Here is a 19996-nt window from a genome sequence, read left to right as displayed (position 1 = left end):
TTATTTGTTTCGCTTCTTTGCTTCATTTCGGGGAATGCAAAGTAGAAAGCTGCATCGTAGTCAGCTGAAAAATAGAACGAATATCCAAAAATACTTTTGCTACCGTTACTTTCTGTGGAAATTTGTGTCGCATAAAAATCATGTTTTGCTTTGTTCAATTTGCAGCGAAGCAGTGTTGCCACTTTGTGAGTAATTCCTCATAACGCGAGGGATTTCGAGAGCGCTTGAGTATTTTTTGAGGATTTTTATTTTGAGGAATTTTTGAGTAATTTTCCCTGGATATATTTGCAGATAACAAATTCAACCATGTTTTATACAAGAGAGTTGTTAAATCGCTCTGCAAATTTTTGAAGCATTGAATTCTAGTTTTCTTCCGGTTCGCATTATGAAAGGGTTTGGTTTTCTTCGATTTTTCTCTCTTGCGTCCTCATTCGGTTAAAATTCCGTTGCGAATGAGGCGATTTTATCATACACAACCATGATTCAATAATACAAGGTTCGACAAACTGACAGTTGTCTCTTTATTTGTATATGCATATGAAGCACATTTAACTGATGAAAACATAAATTGTTTTAAAATCGGATGTTTACATCAATCTCATCTTATTTTAATTTTGAGTCATTTTGCAGTGTTTATACAGCTGAATAGCACATAAATTACGTAATTCACGTAGATATATCAGTATTACGTTCAACATTTCGTTTACACTGCCAGATTTCCTGCAAATACATTAGAATTTATAAAAGGAATTTCACTACTAATTTCCTACTTTGCGTACTTTTCTACTACCATTTTCGCAACAAGGGATTGCATTCTTGCCCTTTCTCTTTCCTTCGTAAATGCAACCTTTTGTAAGGGAGTGTCAAACCGCGGCTGTAAATAATTATCTAACCTTGTATTATTGAACCATGCTACACAACGTAAGCGGTTTGATCAAACGTCAGCATGGCGGCCAGACAATCGAAAAATTTTGATTTTTGTCCACATTTCCCTCAAATGGCTTGTCAAACCTTCAAAAACCCCCCGTATACAAAATAAATAGCTTTAAGCAAAGGGATATTTCGCTTGGTTTGTCATGCCGCGTGTGTGGTGTTTTTCGATCTTAAGTACATCTGCATTTGTTGCTAAATATTCAAAATGTTATCGATAATTTTTTTCATTCCATCGTTATATTTGGAACTTGCAAAATCTCGATAACGAATTGTTCGATCATAAGGATATTCATATTGATTCCGCATTAGATCCAGAAATTTATAGGAAAAAAGTTTTTGAATTAAAAGATTCTTCAGGTTCATATAAGTTTCCCAATTAAAAAAATTATATCTGCATTACTAATATAGCCCTTTTCTAATGCTTCAGTAGAACGTATATTTAGTAGTTTAAAAATGTGTAGGACTGACTTGAGAACCAGATTGAGCACTGATATAGTTGCAGAAATATTACAGTTGCGTTCCATAACTCGCAAGAATTTGCAAGAATTGACAGGATTTTACCAGAAAGCGTTCCTGTACTCGGTTTTCTGACAAAGTAGGGGAAAAATGGGAGAGTAAAATCGGCCCTCTCTTTGTCAGAAGTTGCAAGATTTTTCCCGAAGAATTTCTGTTGGTAAAATCTGGTAAAGTGTCAAACCATTAGCTGTTCAAACGATTTGAATGTTGAATAAGCAAAAACAAAAGTACATCTGCATTTTCAACTTATTAAATATATCTTAGTGAAGAAATTTAAAGTTCTTTAAGTATTTTTGTTAATTTGATTGTGTATTTGCGTATAATTTAGCAAATCGCCAAATGATAAAAACTGCCCTGTAAACAAAAAATGGCGCCCACGTTGTATTTGACAGTTTTACCAGTTTTTACCCGAAAAGCGTTCCCGTAATTTTTGGTTTTTCTGTCTTTCTCTGGGAGCAATTTTGCTTTTTGACAGTTTTACAGGTTTTTCCATAAAAGTTGAAAAACGAAACTTATATACAAACCAAGACATAAAAAATAACGGTGATACTTTGTTTGAACCGCAAGAACAAATGTACCATTTGAATTGGAGAATGTAATTAATTTTTATGCTAAGTACATGTAAATAGTAAATAAGAAAATTTTGAGTAATTTGTACGGATTTTTCATTTGTTTTTGAGGAATTTGGTAATTTTTTTGTGGCAACACTGCAGCGAAGTTGAAGTCAGTCAATGAAGTGAAGGACAAGAGTGAGGAAGTACAATTTTAAGCTTATTTAAATGTGCATGTATGTACATACCGATTTTTAAGTAAAATCTAACTACTTACATACATACATATGCATACTGATTTTTATAAAATTTCATTAATTTTAATCTTTTAAGACATTTTCAGATTTCAATTAAATATAAATAAGTATGTAATAGGGATGTTAATTTTTAGGCTTTTTCCGATCCCGGGATGGCGTTGTCACAATCCCGGGATCCCGGTATTAGTCTCGCGATTTAGATATTCATTACTTTTCAACAACTTGAATCGAAAAAATTGTTTCTATATTGTTTGAGAAGCTCTCCTACCATAAAATAAATAATAGATAAATGGGTTTGAAACCCACTTTTTCATTTAAAGGGGCGTTTTTATTTTTTGTCTCTGACCGCAGGATTTATTTTGAAGGTCTTTGTAATTTCATAGATATGATTAATTCCGAAAATTGGTGAAACATGAAATTGCAATGTATGCATCAATGCAATGTAGAATAAAAGTATGGGTAACAAATGCAATAGGAAATTTCTTTAGAATTTAAAAAATTTAAATTTTTTGGATGTTACGGAGTTTATATAAGCCCTTAACATATAATTTTTTCATAAACAAATATTGCGAAATTTCAAGGATAAAATTTTAAAATGACATTTTCAATATTTACCGGCCCCTCTGCACCAGAAACTTGAATCTGTTTAAATTCTACAGGATTTCCTCATTAATTTTATACCCATACTTCTTCTCTAAGCACATTTCTCTGAATTTTTAAATCATTTTTGAATTACTGACGTCAGAATGAAAAAACTAAAAACGCAATTTTACTATATTTGGCCCAGGGTTTCGCGAATATATTGATATTTGTGTTTAAAATTTACTATCGCGCGGTGTTATATGTATAATGAGCTAGACATTTACAAAAAAATAGTAATTATTAAACAAAAAAAGAAATATAGGCAATACTGGTCAAGAAAAGAAGTTTCTATTATTGCGATCAGTGCAAATTGCAAATCCCGGGATTCCGGGGTTAACATTCCTAGTTTGTACTTATCTAGGCATTCTACATTAGTTTCTCTGTGAGGCATTCTTTTTTCGCTTCTCTGGATTCTATTTATTCATTCGAAGGTAATGCAGCGGGTAAGGGCTTACGGCCAATGACATGCCCATGATAAAATAACGCCTTCTTGAAGCGAAAGGGTAGGCGATTCTCATCGCCTGGCTTGTTTCCATTTTCGTTTCTGTGGTAATCGTGTTTTTTGCTGGGTTAGTAAACTTGTCTCAACACGTACTTCAAACTTTATGAAAACCAAATGCATTTTTCGATGCTTAAGATAATTTCTATCATGACCACGAAAAATACAGATTTTCGAACTTTAGGTTCAAATCGCAATCCTCTAATCTATTGAGGTTAGCTTGAACTATTACAATAATTCAATTAAAGGCTGCCACCTTAATGTACATATGAACATATATAAATATGTTTGTACTATGTGTGTACATACATTGTATCTCTAAAAGCTCAGTTAGTCTAGGCTTAACTTAATTTAACTTACGGTAAGAAATCATCAATGATTACTCAACACGTCAACTTAAGCCAAGAGCGGAAATATTTCGTTTTTGTATTTTCTTTTTCAGCTGTTTAACAGTTTAACAGTTCGCTCGCTAAAATGCCATATCAAAAACATTCTTGCAAACAAAAATTTTTGCTATCATTTATTTTTAAGATATGCAAAAACGAGAGCCTGACAAACCTGATTCTCTCACCGCTATCAATTTCCGTAAGGCCGCAACTTAAGAACCTAAAATCTACAGGTTATTAAGTTCCTTACGGTAAGTTAAGTTTTAACTAACCGCCAAAACAGTTTCTCATATAACAGGTTGGCTAAAATATTAAGTTAAGTTACGTAAATTAGGTATAGACTAACTGAGCTTTAAGAAGAAAAATGGCACGCAATAAGTTTAATAGTTTTTTTCCATGCAAATGCTCCTAAACAATTTCACTTACATATAGTTGGGTAAGAACCCTGCAGAAAATGTGACTAGCGTAGAACTAGACCTTTTGCCGACAGTACTAGTTCTAGCTCAATACCCAAGCAATGCTTTCAACTTTCCACTTTTACACGACGATGTCATTAGCGGTAGAAATTGTCGCCAAATGCATTACTTTGCAGCTAGTTTTTACCTGGTTCCGTTTTTTTTTATTAGAAAACGTTTTTAAGATTCGATTTTTGGATATTTTTTCGTTTCTTTTTTCTTTTCTTTTACAGATTCCATTTTTGTACATATTTTATTTAAAAAAAAAAACAACTTATAGTAAGCTGCACGCAACAATTCAAATTTATTAAATTTGAAAGCTCACAACTGCCTCCACTGCGATTTGAACTTGTGACTAAAGTCTGCTATACAGTTCAATGCGAGCGTGAACGTTCGCAAAGGCAAAGAATTCCATTTGTATTCTTATGGACGCTCACACACATCTGTCAAAACTTGTCGTTCGCACGTGAATGCTTTGCGTACTCACACAGTTGAGTGTGAGCTCGAAAAAAGGCATATTATGCATTTTAAATTAGTTTTTATTCTATAATTCTGAAAGATATTTTAATTCTCTATCGTTTGATGTATTAACTATTGCAAAAAGTTAAGTAATAACGAAGATATTGGTGAAAATAAAAAGCTCACGCTCACGCTCGCATTGAACTGTATAGCAGGCTTTACGATGCTTGATTCGGAGGTCTTCTCGCTGAGCAACATTCGTAGATATTGTACGAGTAGTGACCATTTGTACACTTACACCGCAAGTTTCAACTGACCCTCTCTGCATCCGTTTTGCACTAGCTCAGAGATATTTCTGATATACATACATATGTAGTTTGGAACTAGTGCTTTGTCAGACTGTCTCTAAATTTGACTGCAGGGAATGCGTTCACCAGGTATGTACGTACATAAATGTGTACATAAATGTAGATATGTTCATTTCGATTTTTTCCAATTACATTTACGTATTCATGTACATACATACTGTAGGTCGGCAATTTCAGCTGAGCAACTGGCATAAGCCGGCAAGCACATTAGTAAATTTTTTCAGGTATACGTACATATGTATGTATGTAAGTATATGGATGTGTGCATACATACATATGAAACATGTTCACCATAAACATTTTGAACTAAAACTGGAACATCCAAATTGCAACAGTCACTAAACTTGAAGTTGAACTGAAACTACACAATTGGTAATAACAACCGCGCTCTCGTACTTCTGTGATCGCCACTCTTAACGCAAAGGACGATCGCCGGCAGGCCAACCGCTATGACCAGTTATTATTAACATTGAATTTTCTTTTTTTATTTTGCACACCACCTTAGAAATCAATAGCAAGCTGGTAATGGCCTCATTATCTGATAATGTCGATTGGTAAGTAAAAATGCGCCAAGTACAAAAATTATAGAATATCCCGGCGGCGATGACATTTCGCAAGTAAAAGTAAACAAATCCGAATAAGAGGATAAAATAAACTGTCAAAACTGTAAATTTTCTTAATATTCGATTTTTCCATAGGAAACGTGGTTTAATTGTGCTAAATTATAAAAATATGTATATGATTTATAAAAAGAATTAGTAAAGATGTTAAAACCCGGTGTTTTTTGAGATTAGTGAAAATCAGTGCATTTAGAGTTTCAGAAGCGTTGCTTACTTTTACTTGAGAATTGTTAAAATCGGCAAATCCATAGTAGCGGTTTGCGGAAGAGTTAATCGTAATTATCTCCGCAGTATTAAGCGAGCCACAGATAAGGCATCAGATCGGAGCAGTCGGTTGATATTTCAAGGGATTTTCGTGAGTGGTGTCTTTGATCAACAGATTGAATGTTTTAAAAAAAATTTGTCTTGCTACCAATCGGTTGCGCGTGTGTAGCAGAGTTTACGTGCTTCTCTTCGTTATTGCAATCGGTTGTGTGTGTGTGTTTCGGAGTTTGTTGATTTTGCAATTTCTTTTGTGATTTATGGAACTAATAGAGTGGTTTAAATAGAGTTAAATATACAACTGATTGGTATTGAATATAGTTTATGTTCTTTTTTCGCGCAAATACCCCACCATACATGAATGGCAGATATTATCGTTCCACGTCCCTTGTTCAGTTGCCGTCGAACAACGTAAAATTAAAATCGACAACCGATCTACTCATGGTTTTATGATTCCACCATGCGATCCACTACTGTATATAGGTGATAGAACGATACGAGTTCCGAGTACAGAATATCGATACTTTTCACTAGTACTGAGTAAATATCGCGAATGCCGAAAAGTATCGACGAGTTAAAAACTTTTTTAAGTAATTTTTTTTTTTTAATTACCCAATGAATATTGGGCGAACGTTCAAATATTAACTTCTATATCCAATATGAATGTTATGAAAATTAACATAACGCTCATTTACTTCAATACTGTTATAACTCAAAAAACCCGAAAACCCGTCACCCTCCTGCCTTAAGCATGAATGTAGAAATTTATCAGTTTTGAGTTATTGGGTTGACTGGTTAATCTTTGGATTTTCAATATTATACCAAAGCCCAGAATACCATGCGTACACGGAAAGTAAATATTTTACAATTTCAATTGCTTAAATGTAGAGCTAAGTATCGCAAAAATAAAACTTTCAAACTTGATTTCCCAAAATTTTCATTTTTACACATTCATGTTTATCTCTTGCGATATTTATATTTTGCGATATTTAGCCGATTGGGTATTTGAACCTCAGCCTGGTGTAATTAATCAAAATCACTTGAAGGATGGATCAAATTCGCGTCCACAAAATAAGCACTGTACGATAGTTAATAAAGAAATGGTTAATATGTTGTCCGGAGTAGAAATGGCGACGACATTAGCGCACACAAGGGGTAGTTTTGGGGTTCAAACCCCCCTAAAGCTAATAACCTGAAATACAAACTGTATTCTAAAGCCAGCTCTCAAGAAAAATCACAAGAAATATTTTTTATTATAAAGCACTTTGCTTTTGCTGTAAATTTTCTTGAAGAAATAAGTATACGAACATTTTTTTCTTGAGAGATGCAAATTGATTTAAGAAATTTTGATAGAAGAAAATTCCTATTCCATTTCTTGTGCGCCATTTTATATGAATTTTTCGTTTTATTTTTAGAGCTCTTAAAAGTTTTACTTGCGAATGAAACCTAAAAATATGCAATGCATACTCACTTACTGAGCCTAAAAGAGTTTACAACTGATATGTCCTTAGCAAGGATTCGAAGATTTAATTTGCCCACTTCGAATTCGTTCCACCAAAATTTCCTACATAACAAAAATTCAAGTTCATTTAATTTTCTCGGTATTCGAAATATTAAAAAATTAGGCAATCGTAAAAAATCACCATCTCATTCGAAAACCAGAAACCAGATATCGAGGAAAATGAATATTAAAACTCTTCTTTTTTTTAAATTTTTTTATTACTTTTGCAAGTTGAGCGCATCTTGTGTTTATAGAACTTTATATTAAACAAGTAATTTCAAATTACGGGAAGACCATTGAGGTACCATCTTTCCGATAAAAAAAAAAGAATTATTGAAATCGGTTCACGTGGTCCAAAGTTATGCGTTAGCATACTATTCCGACGAATTGATAACCTACCCCTTTTTCGAAGTCGGTTACAAATGTTTGAGGTTTTTGCTAATTTTATGTAAATAATTGCAATTTATGAAACTTCAAAAAGTTTATTTATTTATTACATACTGTACATAAAACTTGCATAAATGTACTTTAATGATCATTTTATCTGAAGCGAATTGTCAGAAGTATAAACCCCTCCCGAAATATATTCCTGGGTGCGCCCCTGGGCGACGATATCTACTGTCGCTTCTGAATATCCACAGGAGCAAGTAGATGTAGGGGAGTTGTACTTCATGACTTGATACTAAAAGCTAGAGCAGTTGTGATGCTAATCCACAACCTAAATATGTGCATATGAAGGGTTAGTTAGGAGTCTCGCGTAATAATTAAAGAATTACAATGTAATTGTTTGGATACCGCAATACAAATGTTTATGTACATATAAAGGGTTAGTTAGTGGACTTTAAACATATGGTTCGAATTATACTATCCCATATAAATTAAAAGCCCAGCGAATCAACACTTGCTTTTGTATTTAAACGTCGCCAATTCAAAATTATTGGAGCGTTCGCAATAACAATAAATAAGTCTCAAGGTCAGACCCTAGGAAGAGGATTGCTTAACGCAAGGCGTATCGAGTAAATGCCAAGTAAGTTAACTACCAAAAGCAATGCATGTGATTTTTAGAACAAAGAAATATGGAGATTTTTTAGACCACGGAGCACCCCGATTTTCGGGGATTATTACTAGTTATAAAATATTTGCTTTTAAAAACTTGTAAATAAGCTTTTTGCTATAAACATTTAATTTACGCATGTAAAACTAATTTATCGGAAGTTAATTCCAAAAACTCATTTAGTTCATATTAAAACTATTAAGAGCAGTGACTATTCAATTTACAACTAGGAAGAGGTGAAAAAAGCAAAGCAATGTGATGTTTGTTTACTTTCTTGCGTTTGCTTTGAGAATACTTCTAAGTACGAGTATTATCGATACTTTTTTGCAAATATGAGTACTGGCATCGATACTTTTTTAGAGTATTCCATATGAGTACTAGTATCGATACTTTTCAAAAAAGTTCTATCACTAACTGTATGGCGAAACGAGTTTCAACCAGTGTGCACACTTCTACCGCATATTTTTAAAAATTTGACGATCTACCGCACAAGGCTTGAAATCTACCACATTTGAATGTGCACAATTCGTGTCCTTTTGTCCGGTAACTTTTGTTCAAAGTGCTGAACTTTTTAGCAACATCGAATAAAGTAAAAAAAAAGTTATAGAGCATAGTTCCGAGTACGTTTTTGGGGGTGCATATCTAAAATTCTAAATGGGTAGATTTTTAAAAAGGTTAATTCTTTAGTTCATGTTATAATATTAAACGCTTGCTTTGCTAGTCAAAGAAAAAACTTTTTGAATTCTTATTATCTATAAGTATTACGTATTATTATTACGTGTATGTATATCGTATACGATCTTCAAAGGTGTCACAACCAGGGTGTTCAGATTGTTTAAACAAAAGCGCGATTTCTGAAAAAAATTGCCTTTTTTTAAACTCACGAAATCGATTTAACAAATCTTTTATTTTAAAAATGAGATCTTGTTATAATATAGTTTTTAAAACCGAAAACGAATATAATACCTTCAGAGGGTAATAATAAATAACAAAAATCACTTATATAATAGTGATGTATAAACGATTTTCTTTAAAAATACGCATACATTTTAAAAATATTTGTTTCAATATATTTTGCAATAGGACTGCGCAATTATTAAATTCATTATAGGTCAGCTATCCAAAATCCTTCAGAGTCGGATGGAATTGTTCTGAGAAAAGTTATTCCATGGGAAAGTTAAAAGATTTAAATATTCAGTTTCCGCTGCTTTTCTTTTCTTCAAAGTCAAATAGTGAATTAGCAGGTTCCTGAAACTCGCCCTCTTGTGGTTCACACACTTTTCTGGTGACAAAATCATAACTTTTTTTTAAAAGTATTTAATTGAGTAGGTAATCGTTACAAAAGTTCTTCGATTAGGGTGATAAAACATTTTTGACAATCTTTTAATATGCTTGTTATGTCAAGTTTATCACGCACTTCATTCGACTTTCTGTAAAAAAATTCTGTATTATAAGTTTTGTATATTTTTTTAATTGGTAAAAATTTATTTCAAGGGAAAAAACCATAAATCGCCAATGACGATTTCCTAAATTTTTACGCGCAAATATCCACAAAAATCGCAAAATTGGCGCGAAATCGCCAAATCTGTACACTCTGGTCATAACTCAAAATTACACGTTCGTTAGAAAATGAGAAAAACTATTTCTTAGCAAGTGCCAGGTCAATTAAAGCTCTGTGCAGATGTTTAGTGCATAATTTCAAAAATGCCTAATTTGAGTTGTGTTACTTTCGAAGATCGTGTGGGATATGTATGTACCCTGCAGTAAAAAAATATCAATTGCAAAAAATAGCTAGTTTATAAGTAACTACTTTATGGCAATTGTAGAAAATAACCCATTTTTAGCAAACAAATATGCACTGATGTCTAATTAGTCCTTAAGTAATGCAGAGGAATTCAAAACTCGCCCACCACTTTTGCTAGTCAGTGAATTAAAATGTCTATGTGGCACAGGGATACCAACTCAGTTTTTCTTTCTTCCATTTGGCCACCACGAAATTTTGCGATTTTCGGTAAAATACCCCGCACTGGTATAAGACCATTAAAAAAACCTCAGTTTTTAATTCAATTGCTTGAATTTATTAACAAATGTACATACATACAATATTTAAATGTTTAATTTTTTCACTAATTTCTTATAAATATATATCTAATTGTAGAACATATGCCATATAAGTCAAAGTTTAAAACTTTGGGCAAAACTCACAAAAATTCAACAAATTAAAAAAAAAATCATACAGATTTTCAACTTTTTACACGGATTTTTTAGAAGCCAATTCAATTCTAGTGGCTAAAAATTACACTTGATTTTTGAATTTGTTTCTTTTGCTAGCACCTTCAACACTTTACTCCTCTCGGCTTTCTTGAATTTACATATTTTTATATGAATAAATATTTGCCATATTTAATATGTAAATATGTAAAATTACAAAACGGCAGATTGGAGCAAATATTTCTATTAAAATTTCGAACTACCTAGTTCGTTCGATCAATTCAATGGCCTAGTGCATTGAACTAACTAGTTCGTGGACTTCCCAATTAAATTCGCCTTGTTTGCTGACACCGATGTTTTTATGGTGTTGCTAATGCGAAATTAGCAGAGTTGTAATTGTGACTAAAAAATACAATTTTACAAAAAGTGCTATGCACTCTAGGAAAGTTCTATAATGGTTTAAAATTAAATAGTCAAAATTCTCCTCAAAAGGCAGCTCATTCCCCGATTGCCCGCAATGAGACAAATTCCCCGCAAGCTGGCATCACTGATGTGGCAGCACAAATGGCAATCATGACAATCAGCTGTTTAATGAAAACCAATAATTAAACGAAAACGAAAAAGTGACGCCGCAGCAGTGAAATTTGCTACGTTCGAGAAATTTATATAAAAAGTAAGTAAATATTAAGTGAAAATGTTCAAAGAAGATGGAAGTGGAAGAAATCAGCGTAGGTTAGTGAAAATTCAAAAATAAATGTATGTGAAATGACTGCAAACCCCAAATGACGTGGTGGCAGAGGCAATGACTGCGGCCCCAGTGGTTAATTCTCATGTGACTGATTTTAGCCCTGATTGTCCAAGCCCTGTACCAGCATAATCTTTGAAGGAAAATATTAAAACCTGGTACATTAAATAGCCTTCGCGAAAGTGCTTTGAAGAGCTTTTGCTAATCTTATATGAGGAAAATCTAGATGTTCCTCTCAGTGCGTTTCCTTTTGAGGACAGCAAACGACCGGTGGTAATAAAAACAGTTTCCCCTGGCTTTTACACCCATATAAGTTTTGAGCAGCAGCTATTAAAGATTTCAGATGTAGTTTTTAAATGTGATGAATTAATATTAGACCTAAATATTGACGGTTTTCCTTTGTACCGAAGTTCAAAAACGCAATTGAGGCCGGTTTTGGTAAAAGTGGTAAACATACCAAATCTTTCAGTCTTTCCTATTGGTGTGTATCTGGGTAAAACCAAACCGGATTGTGTTAAAAATTTTCTATCTGATGTGGTTACCGAACTTAAAATTTTGTTATAAATTAATCGAAATTAAAGTCAGAGCAATAATTTGTGATGCACCAGCCAAAGCATTTGTTTTTGGAATACCCAGCCACAGATCGTCCCATGGATGCTCTATCCAAGTTGCACGAAAAATAAATAATGTGTTCACATATTCTGTTCAGTGTGTTGAGCTTTTAACTAATGCTGACTTTGAATGTAGAAAGTACCCTCATCACCACAAAAAAAAAATTATACTATACAAACTTTTCGAAAACTTGAATATAAATATGATTGATCAAGTTCCACTGGACCCCATGCACATCGTGGATCTTGGAGTGGTGAGAAAGGTCTTATTACGATTGTTAAAAAATAAAATTTCTTCTAGAGTTACTAATTCCAAAAAAACAGAAATGTCGAGGCATTTGCAATCATTTGCTGCACATATTCCTAAAGAATTTGTTCGAAAGCCACGGTCTTCTGATGAACTTTTGCATTGGAAGGCTATAGAATTCAGGCAATTTCTACTGTACTCTGGTATTTTAGTCTTAAGAGAAAATGTTAGCGATGATTTTAACTATGTTTTTCTTTTACTTCATACCGCCTGTCGATTGTTTTCTTGCCCAAAAACTTGTGAGAAAAACTTTTCAGTAGCTCACACTTTACTACAACTTTTTGTGCAAAATTTTCCAATAATTTTTGGAGAAGGCAGTGTGTCGTACAATGTCCATGGGTTGCTACATTTGAGTGAAAGCATTAAGCATTTTGGACCCTTATACAATTTTTCAGGGTATGATTTCGAAAACTATTTGCAAATATTAAAAAAATACGTTAAAAAACCTTCCCATATTCTACAGCAAATATGTAAACACGTGCAGGCTGAAACTATTATAAAAAGAGAGAAAACGCTTAAAATACAAAAAAAAAATAAATAAAATATAAAAAGTTTTGATTTTGAATTCCATTTAAGCATGCGAATGCCAGACAGCTTTTGCTGTGTTAAGCTAAATATACCAGTGAGAATAGTTGGGTTCGAAAAGGGTTGCGACTTAACAATCCTGGCAAGGAAATTAGTAAACGTTAGGAGCTTCTTTACAGAGCCAGTAGATTCTTTCTCATCGCTGGGTATTTGGGTACGACACTTCGCAACCAATAAACAAGTTTAGAATTCATGAGATTACCTATATGCCTTACCTACCTGATAACAACGAATTTCGTTTAGTACCTTTGCAGCATACGACTACTTGTTCACAATGAACCGAAAGGGAAAATTAATTCAGATGAAAATTGCAAAAATATGAAAAACCTGCATTCGGAAATACAGGAACTTAGAGGTAAGCTTCTAATAATAATTGAGTTTACCCTGAGAACTGAGTTTAGTTACGTCAACAAAACATCATTCTCTCAAAACACCCCATTCACGTGTTGATTTGATTTTAATATTTACAATGTTTTTCATGTTAAAATTGGGTTTTATTTCATAGTTTTAATGTTGTTCATGCTTTAAACAAACCCACGTAAATCAAAGATTAAAATTTTATGCAGAATGCAGAAAAATTCATCAAATTAACACAATTTTTTAAATTCTGCATAAATTTTGAATATTTGATTTACATGGGTTTGGTTAAAGCATGAACAATATTAAAAATAAAAAATAAAAACCAATTTTAACTTGAAAAACATTGTTTTTGTTATTTGTATGGCCTTACAACAATTATATTCAACAATTTTTATGAGCTTGAAGCCGTTTCATGTGAAAAGTTATTGTGGAAACGGCTTCAAGCTCATAAAAAATGTTGAATATAATTGTTATAAGGCCCTAAATATAACAAAAACAAATAACTTAAGGACGAGCACACCTAAAAGTTAAACATTCTAATAATAACAAGTAAGAAAGTCTAAGTTCGGGCGGAGCCGAACATTAAATACCCGGCGCTACCGCTACATGGTAAGTCAGGGTGTATCAATTTTGAGTAAATTAGCGTCCTTAAATTTCAAAATATTGACGTTTCAAGCATTTCTAAAATTTACCGTTATATGAAAAACCATAATTTTAGTCCGATTTCAATAATTTTCATCGTTTTGCTTTTATGTAGCAAGCACAATAAAAATACCGAGTTTGGTACAAATTGGTAGAACGGTTACCGAGATACATATATGTGATCATAAGTGGGCGGTGCCACGCCCATTTTTCAAAATTTTATTATAGACGTATTTCCTGGTAAGGAATTGTTTAAAGCATCAATTTTGAATAAATTGGCTTTAATATTTACCGTTATATGAGATGTGGGCGTGGTTATTGTCCGATTTTAAAAATTTTCGGCCATTTGGTATCCTGTACCAAGGCCAATAACTGTCCCAAGTTTGGAAGAAATCGGTGCAGCGGTTGCCAAGATATACACATGTATCCATAAGTGGGCGTGGCTACGCCCATTTTTCAAAAATTTATAACATTCTTATTTTCCGTCTAAAAATTATTGTAAATATCAATTTTGAGTTAATAATCTTCAGTAGTTACTAAAATATCGCAGTTTTCGTATTTCTGAAAATTACCGTTATATGGGAGGTAGGCGTGGTTATTGTCCGATTTTGCCCATTTTCAATACCATCCGTCCTACGCCCGAAAGAAGTACACGTACCAAGTTTCGTTAAGATATCTTAATTTTTACTCGAGTTATCGTGTGCACAGACGGACGGACGGATGGACAGACAGTCACCGCTTAATCGATTTCTCTTTTCATCCTGATCATTTATGTATACATTTGTCTATATCCATCTCGATTCATTTTGCCTGTTACAAACAACCGTTATGTGAACAAAGTTATAATACCCTTGTGCACAAGTGCGCTCGGGTATAAAAATATTAACAAAAACCAACAAAACCAACAACCACATGGTCAAGTGAATTGCAGCGGAATAGCTGCGCTTGATTGTAGTTGGCTTAGCAAAGTGAAATAGCGGAAAATAAGCAACAAGAATTAAAGCTCAGTTAGTCTAGACTTAATTTCCGTAACTTAACTTTACTTAATATTTTGGCCAACCTGTTACATGAGAAACTATGTTGGCGGTTAGTTAAAACTTAACTTACCGTAAGAAATTTAAGAACCTGTAGATTTTAGGTTTTTAAGTTACGGTCTTACGGAAATTGAGAGCGGTGAGAGAATCAGGCTTAACAGACTCTCGTTTTTGTATTTCTTAAAAACAAATGAAAGCAAAAATTTTTGTATGCATGATTTTTTTTGATGTGGCTTTAAAAGCGGCGAACTGTTCAACAGCTGAAAAAGAAAATACAAAAACAAAATATTTCCGCTCTTGGCTTAAGTTGATGTGTTGAGTAATCATTGATGATTTCTTACGGTAAGTTAAATTAAGTTAAGTCTAGAATAACTGAGCTTTTAACAAGACAAACTTAGCACAGTGCGCAGGCAACTGGCTGAGTCAGTGGTGATCGTCGGTTCGAATCCTACTGAAAGAAGTCTGATGTGGAAATGTGGTGGTTTCGGAAATAGCTATCACTTCTACTATTTTTTGAAAAACATTGTAAATATTAAAATAAAATCAACACGTGAAACTTGTTTGAGTCACTATGTGAATTTACTTTCTTTCAGGGTAATAAAGGAATATATTAATTAGCTAATTTTTATAGTTACTCTAATTTTCTCTAAAAAAATATGAATGAAAGTGAAAACTTTGCCGAATTTTTCTAACTTTTGCAAAAACCTTGAAATTCGAATGCCAGTAGGCTTTCTTGCAGAACTAATTATACCATTATAAAAAATTGTACTTAATTAACTTTCCTTTTGTTTCGCACAATACTCTATATCTAACCTATTCATTTAGGTATTGTGGAAGGTCAAAATAAAATTATTATGCGGACGCTGGCGGAACATAATATATTACTAAAGCGGCTTATATACCAGGAATATATTTCTGATGATGTGCTTAAATATTTTCCTTTGAAGTCATTGGAGGATTTGAAAGAAATTGACGAAAAAATATGCGGAGCAAGCAGACCAATTTTTGTAAGATATTATTATATATGCAATATTCAACTTTTTTCATGTCAGATCAAAGCACTGAAGGAGCTAACGAAGGGAAAGTGAACAAAAAAATTGGATAATATAATCAGCACTGAAGTTATCATGTCCATAAACATTGATGGAGTCTACGGAAAGCAAGGACTGAAAGAATATAGACAATTCTTCGATACTTTGTTAGGTATAAATATTGACATATGTACATATAAAAGCCAAAAATGTGTATTCGTATCTATTTTACAGTTGCGATCGATAGTCCTGACCCAATCCAGGAGCTCCGTACTGCAATAGAAGTTATAAAGAAACGATATTTTCTCAAAGTCAGCATTCGAAAAAATTCCACAAAAATAATTTATATCATATCTATTATTTTAATTAGTATGAATTAAAGAAAAAGCCATTTGCAGCCCGCGATAAAAGACAGCAGATAAACACTTTGACAAGCTTTGACTATTTTTTGTTATTTTATTAATGTTCACAATTATTATTTTTTTTAATATAGCTCATGGTCTAACGAAGACTACATATATAAATTCAAAATTTTAAACTTGGTACATAAATGTCACAAGCTTTTTATCACAATTCTAAGGTTTTTAATTAGATAAAAAAAATTAAAATCCCGTTGATTTTTTTATATATTTTTTTTAGCTTACAGTGTTAGGAACTTTCTTCCATAAAAAGTATAAAAAATCAACGGTATTTTAAGCAACTTAAAAGGTGTACATTTCTTTACTTATATTTAATAATCTTTTATAGCGTACCAAAAATGTTTCTAGAAACTCTAATGTAAAACCTTAGAATTGTGATAAAAAGATTGACATTTGTGTACCAAGTTTGAAATTTGAATTTATATATGTAGTCTTCGTTATACAATGAGCTACATATACTATGAACATAAATAAAATAACAAAAAAATAGTCAAAGCTAGTCAAAATGTTTATGTGCTAAATATGTACGGCCAGTATCCAACCTAGTTGTAATATAAAATTCACATTGTCAGTCAGTGAATTTCACAATTATTTTCAGGGAAATATTTTTCATTAATCATTTAAGAAAATATAGTTGATTCTGTAATACAAACCCTATAAATCAAAGTTTCGCACTTTATATAAAGTTCACAAAAATTCGAAAAATGTTCATCAAAAAATTCAACTTTTTATTCACAATTTCTACAAAGTTTTCGAGTATGCAGTTTTGTAGACCATTCAATTTTAGTAAATAAAGTGCATATTTCAAGTCGCTAAAAGTTTCCGTTAATTTTTTAGAATTTTTTTTGTTGGATTTGCTTTCATATAACGAAAAATTACAATTTATTTTTATACGGAAGAAACTCGCAACACCCTTCACATAAAAAATTCTAAAAAAAAATCAACGGTAATTTTGAGCGACTTGAAACTTGCAATTTGCGTTACTAAATTGAATAGGCTACAAAACTGCATACTCGAAAACTTTGTAGAAATTGTGAATAAAAAGTTGAAATTTTTGATGAACATTTTTTGAATTTATGTGTACTTTATATAAAATGTGGAACTTTGACTTATAGGGTTTGTATTACAGAATGAACTATAGTTTCTTAAATGATTAATGAAAAAATATTTCCCTGAAAATAATTTTGAATATTATATTACAATTAGGTGTAAACTAACATTTAATACTGACGTATGAGTACAGAGACGGAAAATAGTTACAAAAAACCAACTTTTTGTAATACTCTTGAATTTTTTCACCCACAAGACTTTTACTAATTATATTACCTGATATTTCATGCTTAAATCAAAACCATATAAATCAATTTTTCTAATATGGTACAAAGAAATTGAAACTTTGTTTAAAAACTCAACAAATAATAATCGAAATTTCAAACTTTTGAACCAGAATGATAACAAAATTTTTGGGTGTGAACATGGGCGTAGCCAGGTAGGGGTAGGGTATAGGGTATATATATAAAATAGTACCCTGAAATGCCAGCTTAAGAGGGCCGAAACAAGTAGTCGTTATTGGTATGCAGCGGAATATTATTGTTACAGAGGAACATATAACAATGGTAAAAGAGCCTAACTCGAGTTTAATTGGTTTTGTAACACCTACTAACGGGAGCAGCGATGCAATTACCTCTGAAATGATGGATTTTTTAAAAAGAGAAGATTATTCATTGGAGCAATTGATTGCAATTAACTGCGATGGAACGAGATGTAACACTGGGAAAAGCCGAGGTACCATCTGTAATTTAGAGCATAAGTTGGAGCGACCACTGCAGTGGTTTATATGTCTGTTTCACTTCAACGAATTGACGTTTACGGCGGTATTAAAACACTTCTTAGGGAAGGCTAGTGGGCCACAAAACTGGCCTGGATTAATTGGTTATTCCCTACAAAATTGCGAAAATTTACCAGTAAGTATCCCACGGTTACTGCCCTTTTCTTATCTTGTATTATTTTAGACTTATTAAAAAAATGCATATATACTTTCTACTTTATTTAATTGTATTCTTTAAAAAATAAAGGCTGCACACAACTTCGAACCAATCCCAATGGGTGAGATGCCCGAAAATATTGACGAGTGGGACTTGAGAGCCGATCAAAAATATTTATTTAATTTGGTTTGAGCAGTCGATAGTGGAGTTTGCAGTGAATATCTAGCAAGTATTAAACCAGGTCCTCGGAATCTTTCGCGATGGCTGACAACAGCGGCTAGGGTACTTCGTCTGTATGTTACGAAGCCAGTGGCTTCAGAAAAGTTAAAAAAACTTACATTCTTTGTAGTAAAGGTTTATGCGCCATTTTGGTTTTTAATAAAAAAAAAGCCGAAAGCCATAAATGGCAGCCGACACTTACTACAGTATATTAAATGGATTCGACAATTGCCTACAGATATGCAAGAAACTGTACAACACTCTGTGCAAATTAATGGGTTTTTCGCTCATCCGGAAAATGTTTTATTATCAATGATAACAGACCAGGATAAACCAGTACGAAATGAAGGATATGACAAAATTTTTGAATTTCGAGCGCATGGAGTTCATAACATTCGTCAGTTTTCGTGCCAAGAATAATTTTTGATGCTACGTCGTTAACGAATTTAATTGACTGGGACGAAGTTGGAAATGTTACAGAACCGCCATGTTTACAATTTTATTCGGATGATGTTTTGATTTCTTTTTACAATTCCGACAAAGTTATCAAAATTCCAGGTATAAAGTATTTATTTTCCGAATCAAATCAATAGTTTGCATACTTATCTACAACTATTTTTCTAATTTCTTCTTATTAAACTTTTTCATTCTAGACTTTCCTTGTCATTCGCAAAACACTGAGCGGTTTGTACAAATCGTGGCTCAATCCAGTACCTCAGTCATTGAAAAAAATCGTCTTGGTTATATTGCTAATAAAATAGAATCACGCAAATGTTACAAACGACTCAATTCACGAAAGGATTTTTATGATTTTTATGAGGATTGAAAACAATCAAAGTATGAAAGGGAAAGGTAAGATGAACGAGTGTAATTACAAGTTCAACTAAGATGTGTTAATATTTGCAACAAAAAAATGGGACGTGAATAAATATATTTGCAAAGAAAATAAAAGGGTGAGAAAATACCTTTCCAATGATACCTCATAAGTCTAAATCGGTAAAGTCTTGGCTGAGTTATTCAAGTTTTGCTCAAAGCAATCTTTGAAAAAAGTTAAAAAACAGCATCAAAAATATCATTATTATGATTCCGTTGAATTTTTATTTTTTTATTTCTGAGCTGATTTTTTTCAAAAAATTTTTTTGGAAACTAGTTTTATTCATTAAAACCCCCATTTTTGGAGGTCTTTTCAAATTGGTCCAGCTCACTTAAATCTTAATATTTTTCCGAAATATTTTGGCACAAGTCTTAAAATATCATAGATTTTATAATTCCAATGGAAAAAAGTACCGATTTTTTTTTGTATGGGGAGTGATGCAGTCTAATGCACATACATACATGCGCACAG

General features: G+C 32.5%; 2 long non-coding RNA genes across 2 annotated transcripts; both read left to right on the top strand.

Moving 5' to 3' along the window:
• The first annotated feature begins 13266 nt into the window (after nucleotides 1–13266).
• LOC118747244 lies at nucleotides 13267–16907 on the top strand. The gene is made up of 4 exons (XR_004993932.1): nucleotides 13267–13316; nucleotides 15823–16004; nucleotides 16050–16200; nucleotides 16263–16907. It is a non-coding gene; the product is annotated as an uncharacterized LOC118747244 (long non-coding RNA).
• A 1018-nt stretch (nucleotides 16908–17925) lies between these two features.
• LOC118747236 lies at nucleotides 17926–19435 on the top strand. The gene is made up of 3 exons (XR_004993931.1): nucleotides 17926–18411; nucleotides 18523–19209; nucleotides 19305–19435. It is a non-coding gene; the product is annotated as an uncharacterized LOC118747236 (long non-coding RNA).
• The last annotated feature ends 561 nt before the right edge of the window (nucleotides 19436–19996 follow it).

This window comes from Rhagoletis pomonella, unplaced genomic scaffold (assembly GCF_013731165.1).
Source record: "Rhagoletis pomonella isolate Grant_MI unplaced genomic scaffold, Rhpom_1.0 Rhpom_scaffold_00001, whole genome shotgun sequence".
Lineage (NCBI taxonomy): Eukaryota > Metazoa > Arthropoda > Insecta > Diptera > Tephritidae > Rhagoletis > Rhagoletis pomonella.
This window is presented reverse-complemented; position numbering and strand designations above follow the sequence as displayed.